The following is an 18,568-nucleotide window of genomic DNA, read 5'->3' on the forward strand; positions in this document are numbered from 1 at the left end:
TGACTCATCTGCTGATGTTATCACTCTTAAACTATTATCAATAATGGTACTACATTTAATGAACATTTTCTTGTTTTGTAGCACTTGAGAACTTCATTGAGGAGTGAAGCATGAAGTCTTGGATTCTGTTTAGACAGTCTTTGGTTTGGAGAGATCATACTCAAAGGCCTAATGGAGACAGGTAAAGTTGTTACCTGCTAAATACATTTCAGAGGGCTTTATAAGAGGGTTCCTATTTATAGTCAGAAGGATTAAGACAGTTTTGAGAAGGCTCTAGCAAGTAACTAAAGGTAAAGATGATTTGGGAATTTATTTTCCTTTTTTGTTTGAAATGACAAGTATTAATATTGAACAACATTGATTACACTATTCTAGAGAGCATGCTCTTAACATTAATTATGGGCATTAAGCTTTAACATTTGTTTAAAAGAGATACAGGTGAAAAAACATCCATCTTTTGGAGGATTGCCCTCGTCTTTCAGTGCTGCTGGTTGTTACATATATTTAGCAAGATGTGATTTTTCCATGATTCTGTTATTCAGATAACAATGATTGAAAAAATCCAGTTGGTGCTCTTTCTCTCTGATTTGAAACATGAGTAAAATACTTTTATAGCTTTCCATGGCTGTAATAAAGCATGTGCCTCAGAGACAGAATGTCATCATACTGCTCATTAGGACGTGGGGCCACACTCCTCTTAATTCCCAACATTGGTTTTTCACTGTGCTATTTGACTTAACCTCTATTTCACAGCTACATATGGCTGCTGGCAAGAGACTGAACTTTAGAAGGAGTAGTAAAAGCAACTATGTGGGAAGACTGGCGTCTTTTAAAATATTCTAGGGGTTATTTTGTAGATATTTTGCAGAGCAAGTGTGAATTTGATAAATGCTAGAAGAATACAGTTGTCACTAGATGTACCTTTGAAACTGTGCAGTGGGCTTTGCTGTTTGCTCTCTTAGCACCATGCTTCGAAAGTGGTATTTTGCTGTTGTCTTCAGCAGAGTTGCACAATAAATGTGTATACAAATGCTTTTGACAAATAACTCATGTTTAATTCCTCTGGCACTTTTATTGCAAAGCGTCCCTGACACTATTAGCAAACCTTTTTCAGCTTTTTGGGGTATGTCAGTTCTTCCACACAACAGCTTGGGTTTGTTTTTTTTTGTTTTGTTTTGTTTTGTTTTTGTTTTTTTTGTTTTGTGTTTTTTGTTTTGTTTGTTTGTTTGGGTTTTGTTTGTTTGTTTGTGTTTTTTTCCACAGTGGACTGAAAATAAAGCATTTTGAATGTTTTCTTGCAATAGAGTTGTGTCAGAACAGATGCTCTCGATTCAGAAGTCTTGATTTTTCATCAAAAACTTTCAAAAGATTTCTGAAGTTCTGTACTGAAAAGCATTGTAGGAAAACAAAATGTTTCCATTACAGTTTTGGTTTCAATGAAAGGCCATAGCACTCTCTTCTATAAACTCTGCAAACCATTGAAAATCTTTTTGTGGAACAAGACCTTATTTCTCATAAAGACTTAAATCATTATGGCAAAAATAATCCATTAAAGATAACGAAAGTTCACATGGAAAAGGGAAAAACCCTATGTCAACAAATAATGGTAAAATGAAAATAACTCATCACAAAGTGAATAAGGCTTCGTGGTGGGATGTTTTTTTTTATAGAACAATGTTACATCAAATGTTATCTGAGTCTAGCTGAGCACATTGTCCCTCTAAGTTTGTGGCTATCAAAAGAGTTTTTAGCACTGGAGGTAGTATGTTACTCAATATAAATTGGGAAGGCTGCTTCTGTAGTGAAGTGGAGCCATTCATTTTGGACTCACATCTTTAAATAATTGTACTATGCATTCCTATTGCCTGTCATGGCAAATGAATATATGACATCCGTGTGCTGTGTAGAAGAGACAGCAGGAGAATTATTTGAAACCTGCTTTTCTGTTTTAGTGTCACACGCAATCACAGAAAAAGGCAACACCCATGAACAACTTAAGTACTTAATGGTCTCCCCTTAAAATTGTAGCCTGATGTTAATATGTCCTGAAATATCTTTAATTTTTCATTATATTTTTAATTACGCAAATTTCTATAATACGATTTTTATGTATAAATATTCCTTTCCTTATATGAAGGTATTAAGGTATGTAGAGGTCAGATCAGTGTTCTGCAGTGAATCACAGCTGAGAAAAACAACAGTGGAGCTCAATGTGTTAACTGGAAATGGGCAGTGAGAGCTGCCATGGACTGAAAGGACAGCTGGCATGGCAGCATTTGACATCCTGTGGGTAATTGATTTTGAATGCTTGACAGATTTTTATAATGGTGCAGAGGCACTTAGACCAGCAGGTAACTGTTGGGAATAGATTGAGTGGTGGTGAGCCCATTTTCATATAACTTTTACTTGAGAATCCTTTAGACACACTTGACATCAAAGATATGTTCTCTTTTAAGTTCAAGTGCTTGTCAACTGCTACACCCCTTTCATCAAATTCCAGAAAGGCAGAACAACATAAAACACCTGTAAGTTATTTAATTAAGTGATCATTGTTAAAGATGAAATTTCAAGTGCAGTTTATATACAGTAGCAGTGGGAAATATAGTATTGACTGGGCAACCAGCCTTTAGTTTTTATGTTCAAATTATTTTTGTATGAAGCCCTGAGAAGAGGAACACTTGTGAAATTGATATCAGAATTAGATCGAGACCAGCAGTTACGACTAAAAGACAAGCTGTTTCTCTATGTTTGAAGTTTTATTTTTTAGTATGTGTTGAGTGGGCTGATCAAAACAATGCAACAATTCTTAGAGAGATACTGGTTTTGTTTTCCTTTTGCATTGCGTGGCTCCAAATTGTCAAATTAAAGAAAACAATTACATCTGTAAATAGATTTGATTTTAAACTAGGGTTCTCCACCAGACCAGGGTTTTAGAGAGGGATCAGTGGAATCGCTTCATTCTGGGATTCTGAATTTACTACATGGTAAAAGAGTTTGCATTCCATCATGAAACATAATGTAGTCTCTGAAAATCAGGCTTCCTCGATTCAAAAATGACCCCTTGCTGTAAAAATCTAGGTCATACATTTCTAGACTTTAGGTCTTCAAACTGGTGGAAAAGTATTTTGTTTTTCAAGGATGTTTTTTTAACTCATTATTTACTACTAAAGGTTTAGTGTTTTTTATCAAGTCCATTAATGTTGGAATCTGGGTGGGTATTTTAATTTGAGACTATAAAATATCTCACTGTAATACACTGTAAATATCCACTGTAAATATCCACTGTAAATATCCAAAGTAACTGCTATGTTAAATTAAATATACTGTGCCAAGCAGTGTTCATAATATTTTATTAATGGCTGTGGATTGGATCTAGAAATTTTTACAGTGGTTGGACTGACCATTCATCCAAAAGATACAGCCACTTAATTGTGTCTAAGCAGCTGTCAATTTTGTATGCCCTTAAGATGTCCCTTTCTCACTTGGCTGATCACATCATGTTCAGAGCCTTTGAAATGTTCAGACTTGAACCAGAAGGGAAAATTTTGCTTGTGACAAAACTGCAGTGGCTTAACCATTATGGTGTATGTCTACAACTTTATATTTCTCTGAAAAAAAATTGAGTTACAGGAAAGGACAAAGGCAGTTGAAGTAAACTTTCATAAAAGCTGTGTATTTTGCAGTGGTTTGTGTATTTGCAAAGTAATTTTTTCAGTAACGAAGTGAGGTATTTTAATAACAGATGTGAATTATTTCCAAACTGAAAGAACCAGCATTGCTGTGCTCCTTAAAACTTAATTTCACCAGAGATTATATTTTTGAACAAAACCATGAGATAATAGCCCCCTGGAGACCACAATTTTCAAAGAAATAGAGGTTAATAGCCTTGGTATTTTATTTTACAAAGTAATTCAGACAATTTCAAGTCTGGCTACCCAGACCCCCTTAGTTGTACAAACTGTTCTTGATTTCCTGTTGTAAAAATGTGTGATGTTTTATGTCAGAGTAAAGATACAATGTCATCTTTTAGTGCCATTTGCAATTATTGGAGTAAAAGAGCTAAAAAAAGATAAATCAAGAGAAAATGTTACACTAGAGGAATATCTTGAGTGATCCTGCAACAATAATTTATTATGGAAAGCTAAAAAGTGGTGTGGCTCAGATAATAACTGTAGCAGCTATTACAAAGAGCTTGAGTGATTATACATTTAACCTGTTCATTAGTTTAGAGTTCATAAACAGCCACTTAAGTATTGCAGTTAATCTCATCAAATCCAGTCGCATCATCTTCTAAAGATTATTTGAATACTAGAGATTTCTTGGCTCACTGGCAGGAGATATTTCACTGCCATTAGTATTTATTAAAACTATCTCACCAAAAAATTAGTTTAATATTTCTTTTTAATAAAATAATAATAATAACAATAATAATAACAACAACAATAATAATGATGATGATTTTTAATATATTTTTCCCAGTTATTTAGAAATTAATTTCTTGGTAATTTATGTTCCCTAAAATGGACCCTGAAATCTCAGCTAAAACACTGTTGTAAAATCCAAAAATCTGCATGATTTGAAGGACATTTATTAAAGAAAAGGCACAAGTGAGTCACCCACAGCAAATTAGCCTCAATTGGCTTAAAATACTATAAGATAATATTTGCCACTGAAAAAAATCATTAATAAGACTAAAGAATGCATTTCCAACAAACATGTTAAAGTAAATGTACATAGAATGCAAAATGTGCTCTGAACTGTGTGATGCTGGCCTCATTCTTGGTTGTGTTATGCTCTATTAAAATATACAAGATGCATGAACTATTTTATTCCTTTCTTTTAAAGCAGAAGTATATATGTATTTTCCTCTGCATTTTTTTTCTTTTACTGCTTAAATAGTTGGTGTTTTTTTCCTTAAAATAAGGGAAATCTTACTGTTAGCCATAAACCCCAAAAAACTAGGACCTACTTGTCCTCTGCTGTTAAAAACTGGGGAAATCCTGTGACTGGAGACACTGTTTCTTGCATTAAAATATGACAGAATGGTAATATAAATTATAAAGGAGGGCCAGCTCCCACTGAACCCTGTCTAAGCAGAATTTAGCATACCTGTCATAGTCCATTTCATTTTCAGGAGCATTATACATCTGCTGCCTCCCAAAAGATAATCTTGGGAAACCAATTTGTATCAATATTTGACTTACATATTAAAAACTTCTATCCTGTCCTAACTACTCCAGATACTGATTTAAATATACTGGCATGTACCAATATTGCAACTGTGTGTTTTGGCTGGTAAAAGTAAAGATTGTCTAAATTCATGGCTGCAAAATTTCTCAGAAGCCAAATGTGGTGTGCTATATCCTTCATAAGTTATATTTGTTATCAAAAAATAATATCAAGATTATTTAGATCTGATTTCCATATTAAATTAGAGTAGATGGATTTGAATATCACAGTGTTGATTGGAAGCTCTTATTTATAGTCCTCCTTCTGTATGTAAATACATATGGTTGTAGTTTGTACAGTTATAGAAAATAATTATTCTTTAAAGGCACATTTTGAGTGCTGGCTCGTGAGAATCACTTCAGACCTAGTATAACTTTTCCTCTGTGGGATGTTGTGACTGATTCCTGATTTTGCTCTTCTAGACATGCAGTCAGATTTCTTGTTTCCCTCATGTGGTTTACAATCATCATTTGTGGTCAAAAGGTTGAGCTGAATCCATTTAGAGGAGTTTAGAATATGCTAGATAAATCTTTTAAAATCACTTTTAGAAGGTACATCCAATATAGATCCTCTCATGTGTTTGTAGGGCCTGCAGCCTCAGTACTGATGAAAGTGATTTCTTAAGACTCAAGGTGAGTTTTGAAGAGCTGTAGTTTCCTTCCAAGCCATCGCGGTTTCCGTGCTGCAGGACCGTGCCTGTTCCGTAGGGATTTTGCTCTTAGCCATCAGAAGCTGGACACCATAGAAATAATAGATAAGTTCGTCCATTCTTTTCCCAGAATCTTTTCAGTAATTAGAAACCAAACTTTTTCTTCTTCCATTTCCACCTCTCTGACATGAGTTATCAGGCAAGGAAAAACCCAGTGTTAAACCTTCTAACCCAAATTTTCTCCTCTGATTTATGTCAAGCTAAGCAAATTTTCCAAATGCAGATCAGCAACATTTGTTAATTTTTCTCCTTCTTACCCTGAACAGGTGATTTAAATTATTTTTATATATAAAAGGCAGTTCTCAGCACTACACAGACTTCAGTATTCATACAGTGTGTATGTAAATAACATTTGTAACTGTATCTATGAATACGGTTATTTTTAATTTATGTAAATGTTCTTCTGTCTAACCCTTGATATTAGCTGGAAACCTTTTGTAGTTGTTAAATGGAATTTATTGCAATTTTATCATTTATTATATCAAGGCAATGGTTGCTTTCCCTATCCAGAATGGCCTTACACCACTCAGGTTTCAGAATTATTTACTTCACATGATCACAACACAGTCATTAAAGTTGGAGGAAATATGAATTTCTGCCTTGCCAGGTGGTAATGGGTATTGCTGGCTTTTTCAGTGAAAAAGGATAGGAAGCTTCTAAGCTCTTTCTCTTCCAAAAGTCATGCATTCCCACTCAACTTTATTCCCACCTGCCAGCTAAGACAGATTTTTCAGAAGTTACACCCTGTATTGCACAGAGATAAGTGGCCGTATTTTAGCAAAAGTTTAGTGTAATAGAAAGTTCACCTCCATTCTGTGTCTAAAGATTTAAAAATCTCTCTGAATATTTTTGGGCAAAAGCTGTTGCTTGGGAATTTTGTTCTTTTTATTGTGACCCAAGGAGTTAGCATCAGGCTGGATTGGGATTTCAGCTGTCAGTGGGCAGCTCACAGGAGCATTGTAACTCACACGGCAGCAAGGCAAAGCTACTGCAGCCTGAGACTCGGGTAACGTGATTTTCCATAGGGGAAATCACAGGCTGTCCAAGATCAGCCAGTCTGAAGGAAGATTTTACAGTTTACACCAGCGCTTGCTGTTGCTGGCTGTAGTTAGGGCAGCTCCTCAGTGCAGGGCAAGCCCTGGCTTTGCACTGAACAGGCCTCAGATGCTCCACGTTAACCTCAGTGCAATTTTTTCCTATTCAGTCTTCAATTTGCAGTTTTGACAGTAAGATCTGTTGCTCAGTAAGAAGTATTTCTCTTAAGAGAATCATAGGCTTATTTTTCAGGATGATGATGCTTTTGGTGCTGTTTATTAGACTGGGATACACCTCTGGTTGTAGGTCAATTAATGTAACTTACTACTACAAATGTGTTTAACCTTGAACATTTGACTTATTAGCATGAGTAATTTCTTAGCATAAACATCTGTAGGGGCTAAGTTGGTTTTTTTTTAAATGAGCTGTACTATTGTTTTAAGCAAACTTCAAGTGTAAAGCAGCAGTAGGAGAGCTTCTACAATGTAGTTTTCATTCAGAGAGAATAAATAGATTTGTGTCACTTCCCAGAACATACCAGGTAGGGAAAATGATGCCTATTTGGGTGGTAAATTAGGTGCTATATACTATGACAAGTGCTCAAAATTCCAGATGTATTTGGAAAAATAGCTCTAATGATAAAATAGGACTTTTAGGGGCTGACTAGAGTCTTCAAGCAACCATGAGTTTGGTGATATGCATTGCCTACTTGATTTTCTTTAGTGCCACAATTTAGTCATGCTTCAGATCTTACTGAATGTGCCAAAATCTCTTTGTTAAAAGAAACTGTAGAATGGGCAGCAGAAAAGAATAAGCATACTAGGTTTTTCTGGAATAACCTGATGCCTGAGTTAGAAAAGAGATATTTTCTTGATTGAAATTTGATTTGAAAAAAAAAAATCACAGAAGACAATTTTTGATCAGATCTTAAAATATATGTTGAAGTTTGTTGCGTTATGCAAAGTAATATGAAGAAATAGTCACATGGTGAGAGGGGACTTGAGTTAACAAAAGACAAAACCATTTCTACTAGACTGATGATCATCAGAACATAAAATAATGCTTAGAAGTGATACTCAATTCAAAATCAATTAGCTTTCCAAAATAAGCTTTATCACCCCCTGCTTTCTCAAATATACCCAGAAACTGATTTCTCATTCTGTTATTTATAACATTTTTGTAACAGTATAACTCTCCCAATCAGATTGATGAGGTTTCTCACAGTTTTCTCCCTGTTCTTATGATCTGTGGTAACTCTGACGAAATCAAATGATTTTGTTTCATTTGTGTACATGTAGTGCTGCTAATTTCTATGGGGAAACACTGATGCAAGATTAATATAATAAAGTAACGAATAAGGTTATGACATTCAAATTACTGTTTTAATCTGCTTTAAACGTCTTCCTAGCATGAAAGATACAGCTCTGGAAATTTTCCAATTAAAACAAACAAGCAAAAATCCAACCCAAAAAATGAACAAAAGGGATGGCAGTTTATGAATTTATGAGTTTATGAATCAATGGCTTTAACCTATTCAACACAGTCCTCTCATGGGCAGTCTTGTGTTTATTCTTGTGTATTCTGGTCTACAAATAAAACACAGGTTTAACATATATATAGTCTACACTGCAAGAGTTGAGTGTGTAACAATGCTTTAGATAAAATAGCTGTTCTCAGTAACCAGCTTGCTTTGATCAGTGATCAATTATACTTGCTTTTTTAAGTTAAGATTATTCCATTTATGTTAGTCAATTAATTGTTCATAAGTATTTTATTTAAATAATGTTGTTAGTACAAGAAAGCTAGAATGGTAATGTGAATTTTCTTATAATTGTATGCTCTGTCAGGGTTATTGTTGCTGTTATGTGGGACAAACATATGGGACAAACTCCAGAACAGTAATGACCCTTTCTCATGTAAAAAGTACATCCTGACAAGCAGAAAATCTGTGTTTGTCATCTGCTCTAGGTGTTAGACGATATTGCTAATGAGATTTATCAGGTGTTGTTTGTCTTGGAAAGCAGAGTGAGATCCCAGTGTGGAGTGATGCTGTTAGGACAGTTCCCTATTTGGCTTACACGTACTGACCTAGCCAGAAGCCCCAAGATGAGTTTATGTTTTATTTTATGTTCATTTCTTCTCCCCAAGCCTGTGTTTGGCAAATGCTGCTAGTGTGGTCACAGTGGTAGGGTTGGTGGGATAATTGTACTGCCTTTGAACATCACAACTATGTTTATTTTGTGCTAATCTTCCCACAGTCAAGTTAATTGAAAGTCCTGATTAAGAGCTCATAGGCCATGCAATCAGTCAGTTCAAGGCTGTATTTAATTCCTTGGGATGGGGAATTCACCCTGGATGGATGGGAGACTGAGTAGGTGGCTAGGGCTGACTCTACACATCTACCACTTGAGTAATCTAAGTGCCTGGAAATTTTTTTGTGGAGCAGATGACAGACTGGCAGTCTCTGCAGTGAGCTACTAAATGGACTTTTTGTAATCATGTGTGACCAGGCTACAGTTATAAAAACCAGTGATCTTAATGTGGTTGAGACCTGACTGAGTTTTGAAGCAGTTTTAAGTCCAACTTACTGTAATGTTGAGAGTGATGATTTCGTTTTAGTGCTGAATACAAAGAGAGAGATGCAGACGGATTTTCAAAATTTACGCTGGTTTTGTGTGTTATTTTACTCAGCTGTGAAGGTGCTACATAGTCTGCCTAGAACAGTCTGATAATATACAATTCTATTTCTCATAGGAACTGAATTTTAATCAGAAAGGAAAAAAAATGCTCTAGGGAATGAAAACTGCCAACATTCTTTAGTCCTTGAATTAGGAAGTTACATAAGCTTTGAAACTCAGTGGGCGTATGTCAGCGTGGGTGGATCCCTGAATTTACAAAGGAGTGTTACTGAAATCAGGTGTCAGATCAGAACAACTTTATGAATGCAATCATTCCCACTCTTAACAGCAGCCTCTTCAAATTATGTGGGATTTCCTTCCCATATCTTTTAAGTGGTGTTTAAGAAGTAATGAATTCTCTCTTAAAAAAAAAAAAAAAGGCAGTAAAAGTAGTTGGAATCAATTCTTTTTGTGTAAAGAGGTTTAAGTCAAATGATACAGTTATAAATTGCATCATAGACCCATCAGAAATTGCTTCTTTATATATTCCTTCCCATTGCTAGGAGATGGCCAACAATTTAGAATTTCCTTTTAATGAATCCTTAACCAAATCATCCATACTGATGAATTTGCTATCAAAAGTAATGCCTACTATGTTTGAGTGTTTTCTGAGTACACTGAGCTTTTATCTATTTCAGATCCTAAGAACTGAATTAAATGATCCATTGAATTCAGCCAGCTGTTAGACAGCCTCGTTCGAAGCCTAAATGTCACAAACTAATTTTTCTCTTAATTGTTGAAATTTGTGAGACCAAAAATCTCTCAACTGAACTTGACTCCCAGTGGCCAATATTTGAAAAAGTTACCATCATGAATACCAGCTCTATCTCTTTTTATGTAATAGGAACCAGCACTGCTGCATTTAGCATGATGACAGAGAATCCACAAAAATGGTCAATTCTTCAGGAACATTTGCAGCTTTACATATATAATTAAATTCATCAGTTTCTCCCAAAAGGAAGTCCCTAATTAATTCATTACCATATATCTGGGTAGACTTCCCATTACAGTCTCTAAGAGAATCACATCCCATCGTAGTTCATTAAATACTTCTGTAATAAAAGTCTTCAAAGGACTTGAAGAGATGCTTGACCCTCGTTTAAACTGGAAGATCTTGGATTTTTATGTTTTATTTGTGTACAGGATTGACTGTGTTTGGAATAAGAGGCTCAGCGGGGTTTGAATTTGAGGATTTCCCCTCCCCTTCTTGGGGAGGAACCACCTGTGGGATATTAGCAAGAAGCTTTTCAACCATGCTTTGCCCTTGCTTTTTTTCTCTGACTGTAGTAGGATAATTTTACTTCCACTGCCATTTTGACCAAATGGTTCTCTGCTTGCCAGTAAATTCCTGACATGTACTACACTGTATCATCTTGCTTCCTTGTTTTCTCTTGTTCTGCCTGTGCAACACCTTTAGCTTTAATTTCCCTCTAGTTTTGCTAAATCTAGTGTAACTAAGTACTTGTTTTATTTTCCTATTATTTATCTCCATGATATTTGGGCAATTTGAAGCTTTTTATCTTGGTTGCAATGAAAATATGTTTCATCTAACTCAGGTTTCTCCCTGTTGCTCCTATTTCCTGTCTAGTACCATTTCCATTGAGGTAGGAAAGGTAAGTTTAAAGAAAAAAAAAAAGGAAATCAAGTTTAGTGAAGAAAATTAGGATTACCATGCTTTCTCTCAGCATCTGCCCAGTTGTTTCTATAACGCTTTGGGCAGAGGTGATGCCTTGTTCATACAGCACTCTTGTGTTGGTGCAGAATTCTTCTCTGTAGAGGTCCTATTTTTTTCTCATAACAAAATTCATAGTTGCATTAATTCTTTGGAACAATCTTCCATTTCTGTATATCCGTTTCTCTTCCATCTTCAAATATAGTAAGATTTATTTCTTCCATTATAATCCTTTGTTATATCTTTCTTGGTTGTTAAAATGGCCAAGTCCTCCAGCTATAAGGACTCTATTGAGTCAGTGATCAAATCAGTGGGGTTATACCACCAGTGACAGGGATTTCTTGCCTTCAGAACCTGAAATCTGTACACCAGTAAAGGCTGTCATGGAATAATAAAGTTTCTTTGGGTTATGCTTCTAATCACTATGCTGGAGGTGAAGGTTTCTCAGTACTTGATGAGCCTCAGACACCTGGAGAGCTTTGAAGACCCTCAGCGCTGAAGAAGATCTAGCATGCAATATTATTACTAATATCAATGTATTAATCTCTGATAATGAAAAAAATTTGTAATCTTCTACATTAAAATCAGTTTCAAGGGAAATTCAGAAAAATGAAGCATGTTTTTTAAAAAATGAAATTACTTTGTCCTAAGAATTTCTACTTTCAGGCATGTAATAAAAGCAGGATAGGTTTTTTGTGAAAAATGTTCTAAAAATATGGAGATCTCTCACGTCTAGATCATAGTATTATTTCATAAGAAATGATTACAAGCCTCCAGAATTAATATCCTATTCAACCATTGAAGGCAAATTAAATGCAAATGAAACTCCTCAAATAAACGCATAATGCTTACTACATTGAGGTTTCAAAATACATTTGTGATGCTGAGTAGGAAAAGAATCAAACTTACACTGAATGTACTGTGCAAATGCAAATGTCATCATCCATTTCTTTTCATGCTTTTCTGCTTTGTGCTCTTTGTTTTGCAAATATGGTAATTGTAATGCAGTTGTATTAAAATTGGAAAAAGTCATTGAAATTCGCCCAGCAAACACACTCTTCTTCCAAAGTCATTTGACTCAAAAGTGTAAAATGGATTTTGAATTTTAAGTCAGCAGTTTTAAAGCTTATCATGTTACATTTATATATTGTACTATGTCATGAATGAGATCAGAAATACTGATGGGTTCCATACTGTAGTATGGAACTACAAAAAAAAAGACAAGTTTTAATCTCCAATTTATTTTTTATTTTTTTATAAATGGAAGGCCATCTGATGACGTTTCTTTTGGCAAGGCAAATGTTGGCTTTCAAGGCTGATGGCTTTCAAGAATTCAAGTAAGGCCCCTGGCTAACTGTTTGCTTTTGATAATCTCTTTGCCTCTTGACTCTGTGTTCCTTAGACTTCTGTTTATGTACATGTCTCTTTCTTAATGAGGCTTTGCATGTGAGGCCTATAAAAATACATTCCACATATATTAAGTACATGAATTAAGGAAAGTAAATACAGCTGGCCTTTCTGTGTGTATGGGACAGAATCACTAAAATGTATGATTGCTGCAGGTAGCCGTTTTTCGGTAGGTGAACTTTTCCTTTGATTCACTGTAGGTAAACCAGTTTTCCAGTGTGGTGGATCATAATCTATCAATGATTCTGCTGTCTTTTGAGGTGTTCTCATTTCATTGAGATGTCAACGTGAGGGGAGTTCAGTGAAAGGTTTACTACGTAGCCTTCCTTTCAATTTTTTTTTTTTTTTTTAGTGCATATGTGAAGGGTCTAGATCTGTTTGCAAATAAGTTATAGAGAAAAATAATGGGATTTTTTTTAATCCAGTATCAACAGGAAAAGTTAAGAGCTTTCAGTTTAGTATATTCTTAATGGTATACTCTTTTGTGCCAAAATCTGTTTTTTAAGGGCTAAATTATATAAAATGTGTTAGATTAGGTTGGTAGATGCAGTTAGTTTCAACAATATTCTTTCTAAGGTCTACCTAAACCTGTAATTTTTCCTTGTTTTTTTTTTCAGGCTAATCAATCCTTTATTCATTTTTACCAGACTAAACCTGAAGTTCAAACAACGTTTAAGATCCCTAAGTAGAAAAAGGTGTGCACCTGGCTTTATTTAGAGATTTCAAGTCCCATTCTGCAGATATAGTGATGTTTATGATACCATCAAGCTTTGATCGTATTGGTTAATCCAATTTAAAGATGTTTAGGATTTTTTTGTTTAACCTTCAGCTTGAGATAGCATATTCAGGAGAAATACCATATGCGAACATTTGCAACTATTACCATTTAAATAGCCTGTGTCAACCTAAACAATACACAGGGGTTTGGATGACATTTTTCATGGGAATTTGATTCCAAGGATCTTTACGGTATGATGAGTACATCATCCGAAATGACACATTGTGGAAGTATTCTGAGCTAGGGTGAACACAGATCTCAAGCAAAGCATGATAGGCAAAACTGCATCCCACCACGGAAAGAGCAAGAAATTACAAATAGATAGAAAGCACTTTAAACAATTTCCTCCACTATGTACAGCATTGTATTGTGACATTCATCAGAGGAATCTCATCTTCCCAAGATGCTCCCAATTTTCTGCAGCCTATTAGAATAGGTCTACTTCTATTAGGGGCAAATTTAATGGACAGGTAGGGTTTTCATTCTAGCTGCATCAGTACTGCCGCAAGAATATCTCTATAAATTCGGACCTCCTGAGTTCCTTGATCTGTAAATATCAAACAGTTGCTTACAGGTACATGCCTGAGTACCTCCTTAAGGTTAGTGTTTCAAATACAGCTAGGGAAGAATTTTCAGGATTGAGAATTAGGGAAAGTTGTAATTTTTGGCTTTTTCTGCTTTTATTACATAAAAATCCTCAGTAGTTTTTTTGAGAACCTCCAGAAAAATAAACCAAAGTCTGGAAAAAATAAGGACTGTGGACTTTCAGAGTTATAATCTTGCACTTGCAGTGCAGGAGTGAACAATGCTTGTGACCTGCTCCTGCAGTGTTGGGTTGCAGAGAGCTGTGAGCACAGGGCTGGAGGAGTGTTGGTGCCCACCAGAGCCAAGCACAGGCCAATTGAGAGGGAGAAGACAACTTTTGGTATCGGAACCTGCTGTCTAGGTTGATTTTTAGAATACCAAGTGCATGATAAATTATAGCTTAACTCTTAATTGTGTAACTGTGACACTTTCATAATAAACACAGGCTGCTTGGGTTTATCTGAAAACAATCTTACATGTTTGATTCATTTTATTCATGGGGACAGTTTTTATGTCATCTGCTGAGTGGGTTTGGTGCTTTTCCCCCTTTTTTTCCAAATCTAGCTCTGAGTGCTTGCAAGTAAAGAAGAAAACAGACACCATTGTGGGAAGTGTGCCTCCAAAATGTTTCTTAAAGCTTTGAATATTTTATTTTTGTAACAAGAAAGATCTCAAAGACTGAGGAACAGATTTTTCTGTCTGTGTTCTTTATCTGCAAAGCTTTTTAATTCTTTGCCTAAAAAGATTTGTTCTCTTTTAATAAATGGGCAAGAGTGCATTGGTCAATACTAACATTTCAGACACAATTTCTGTTTGCAGAAAGTTTTAGTGCTCCAGTTGTATGAAAGATGATGTGTGGCACAAAGCAGTATGGACATTGTAACTTGGACCTTGCCTTTGGGATATCATAGGAGAAATGGTGTGAGTGACAATAGTGACAGTGATGTTGCATTGTTATTATTAATGCCTATGGATGTACCGTTAAGTGTCCTATCCTTGGGAATGTCCCTGGTTTGGTATTTTGCCAGTGATCTGTTTAACAGGGCTATATACCATTGAATTACTTTGTTTTCTATATTCTTGGTGTAGCTGTCAACCATTATCTTCCTCTAAAGTACTCTGAAAAAAAACCCCTTACTTTTACTTTTCTCTTTTATCGTTTGGTCACTTATCTACGGAGAGAGATGTGTGTGTGTATACACATGTGTAGGAATACACACCATGTATCTGGCCATTAAGAGCTGTGGAGATGGTTGTTCATACTTTGGCTACTTCTTATGAACTGATTACAGCTTTAAAAGCTCATTGCAATATCAGGCATGCTTATGATGATCTTCCAATTGAAAACTATTCTGATGTACACCCATATCTTGCTAACAGATGTTGTATGACACATGTTCAAACAAAAAAAAAGGTAATGTTTAAAAATGGCACTCAGCATTACTGACAATGTTAAATGATGCAACCCCATCAGTTTTGAATCAATTTGGACTTTATCATCATTTATAATTCATTTGAATTCCTCTTAAACTCTGCTTCAAGCATCTTCTAGGTGTTTAGACTGCAGAAAGATAAAATGCATACGTATATATTGCTGCCTAATAAATCTCTTTCATGTTTTTTACTTGCAGAGACAGCGTAGTCTGACCTTGGAAAAGGGCTATAATCTACTGTCTTTATAGAGATGAGGAAGCAGCTTTGACAAGTAGAAGTTAAACCCTAGATGGTCCAGAACTATCTAGCCATTGCTTAATCTTCTTAATATGGTAAGACAAATCCCATTCTTCATTTTTATATTAACATATTTCAATTTTATTACACTTTTTAACTCTTAAGCAGAGCTGTAGAAGCTTGGATAGAAATGCCAGACAAGCACACATATTCAGAAGAAAAAGAATTCCTCAGCTCAGCAAGCTCACAGGTTTCAAAAAGCTTATTTTAAATGGCTGTGAGTGAGGAAAAATTAGGGCATCGAGCAAGCCTACGTAACTACTGCAGAGACAATATAATGGGAGTGTAAGATGAGAATTAATTACTATTAACAATAAAGTACATTTGTTCTGAGTAGGACTTGCTGTCAAGACAGGATTCTTAAGTGGGCACAGGCTTAGAAATGGCCACTTCTGATTGTTACTTGCATCATCAGAAAGTTTCATATTTTTGGGAGCAGCATATGATTATCCCCAGTTGTTTCTGAAAAGGAAAATATTATCTCAAGTTTAACCTTTATGAGGTGACTGCCAGTTATTATAGTCTGTTACAGTGCACAGAGACTGACCAGAAGGATACCACTTTGAAAACTGTGTCTGGAAATGCAGATCTCTTCTTTTAAACATCTCTTTTTCATTATTCTCTCCCAAACTAGTATATTTATAACAGTTATAGTTCTGTATTTGAAGAAATTTTCTTCCACTGAGTGGGTTACACAAGCAGCCAAAGAACTGAGTGGTGATTGAAGTTGGTCAGATTGATTACAGACACAGATAATATAGTCAACAATGCATACCTTTGATTTGAAGAATAGTTAAATATTTTATGATGAACTTTAAAAAAAATCAACTCCTTTTCCAAACATAGGGACAGAGAATTTGTGACATCTACTCGGTGCGTGTTTTGGATATTCAAAATCTATAATTTGAGTTGTTGTGGTATGTCAGTGGTTTAATTGCTATAATTAGGCTATATGATTTTTCTAGGAAACTTTTTCACTTCTGGGCTAATTTCTTCAATAAATTGCTTTTCTTTCGTTAAAAAAAAAGAAAGAAATTACTAATAACTAGTAAAAATTCAATATTTACTGAGATATGTAAAAATTCCCAGAATTAGTAATATATCATGAACAGTTAAAATCAAAATTGATTCTGCTCAAGTGAGTTGTTCTGCAACCATTTCCCATGTTTTGCTAGCTTAACATTTAAAATCCTATGCGGAATAAAATCTCTGGAAAACGTGAAAGATTTGCCATCCAAGTCAAAACACATCAAACCAAGCTTTGTACCTTCACTGAATTTCAGAGGGAGGATTTTAAATCTAGCTTCTCACATACTGGTCCTATTCAGTGTGCTTGTAAATAATCTTGGAAAGGGCTGATTAGTTATGAGGTACAGGCTGTTTGTTGCTTGATTAAATTTTTTTTAATGCTCAAATCTAAAGCTGACTCTAAAGAAGGAAAACATGTTTTTTATGAAGCTCAACGGCAGCTGAAATTCAATTGTGGTAAATGCAAAGGAACTAATGTATTTAAATATGCATTTTGATTTAGTAGTTACTATTCAGGAGGGAGATATTGGCATTGTTGTGATTAGTTCAATAAAGTTGTCACCTCCCCAACATTTAAGGAGGAAAATACAGTTCTACAAAACACCCAGGGAAAAAATAAGATAAAATAATGAGTATAATCCTTTTGAAATCTAGGTTGCATTTTTATCTTGAATATTTAGACAAGAGTGGTAAAAGTCCTCAAAGGAACTAGAAGAGCTACAAATAACAAGAACAGTAAAGATGGGGAAGGGTTTCTTGTTGAGGAACAATTAAATCATTATATACTTCCTCCTTCTGAAAGAGAGGACTAGGGTTGTGGTAAAGGTCTAATAAGTGACAAATGGTGTAGGAAAGGTAGTATTTTTTATTAGTTCTTATAATGTAAGGATGAAGGTGTATTGAATAAAATAATAATTCAACAGTTTTAAAACCAACAAAAGGAAATATTTGTTTCATAAATGGTTAATTAAATTATGGAATTCCCTGTCAGAGGGTGTGGTGGAGATATGAAATGTGAACAGGCTCAAATGGGATTTGATTACTTTGTGCTGAATAAGTTTGATTTTGTGAATTTTAAAGAAAATGCAGTTTTCAGATGTAATTCCTACCTCTGCTTTCAGATATAATATCCTTCTGGAAATACATGCTATTCTGTACTCTCCTGGTTTCTTAATAATATTTTTGAACCATGGACCTTTCTGAAACAAAATATGGCTGTTCTTGTGATCGTCAGACATTTGCAAGCAGGATTAACTTTATCAGTATAAACAGTTTCTTTATGAAGTGTGATATTAAATGCTTGCATATGTTTACACTTTAATCTTGTGAAGTGCACCTGCAAGACATCCATGCTAAAATGTGCTGTGCTTGAAAAGAACTCTTTGACAGTCCATGTGCTTTCTCATTATGTTCATGCATATGAGCTCTGCTGCACACTGCCAGTATTTTTGGGTGATCATAAGGACAAAAGTGCAGGTGCAAGTTTAGGGACTCAGGTTTTCTGCTGTGTGGTTTCCTGTTGCTTTTGGTCAGAAAGTTTGATTCTGATAATGCAGCTGTATCAGCTGTCATCTTGAACTTAGGGCTAATAATTTTGATTTGAAAGTAAATTAAAGACACAATAATATGGAGCTTCTCTTTTCCTGTTTGGGATCTTGTTGCTGCATTCTGTTACTAAGTTGCAGATCCGTCCCCAAACAGGAGCTGTACCCTGA

At 35.1% G+C, this 18,568-nt stretch overlaps 1 long non-coding RNA gene across 1 annotated transcript in view; it reads left to right on the forward strand.

Moving 5' to 3' along the window:
* LOC120323567 overlaps window positions 1–18,568 on the forward strand; it is a 93,613-nt gene that overhangs the window by 2,950 nt on the left and 72,095 nt on the right. Inside the window, exons 2-3 of the long non-coding RNA XR_005564146.1 lie at window positions 82–181; window positions 15,725–15,859. This is a non-coding gene — a long non-coding RNA (uncharacterized LOC120323567). The remainder of the gene's footprint in view (window positions 1–81; window positions 182–15,724; window positions 15,860–18,568) is intronic.

Source organism: Pipra filicauda, unplaced genomic scaffold (assembly GCF_003945595.2).
Source record: "Pipra filicauda isolate LSUMZ 115617 unplaced genomic scaffold, ASM394559v2 scaffold112_size3218982_pilon, whole genome shotgun sequence".
Taxonomy (NCBI): Eukaryota; Metazoa; Chordata; class Aves; order Passeriformes; family Pipridae; genus Pipra; species Pipra filicauda.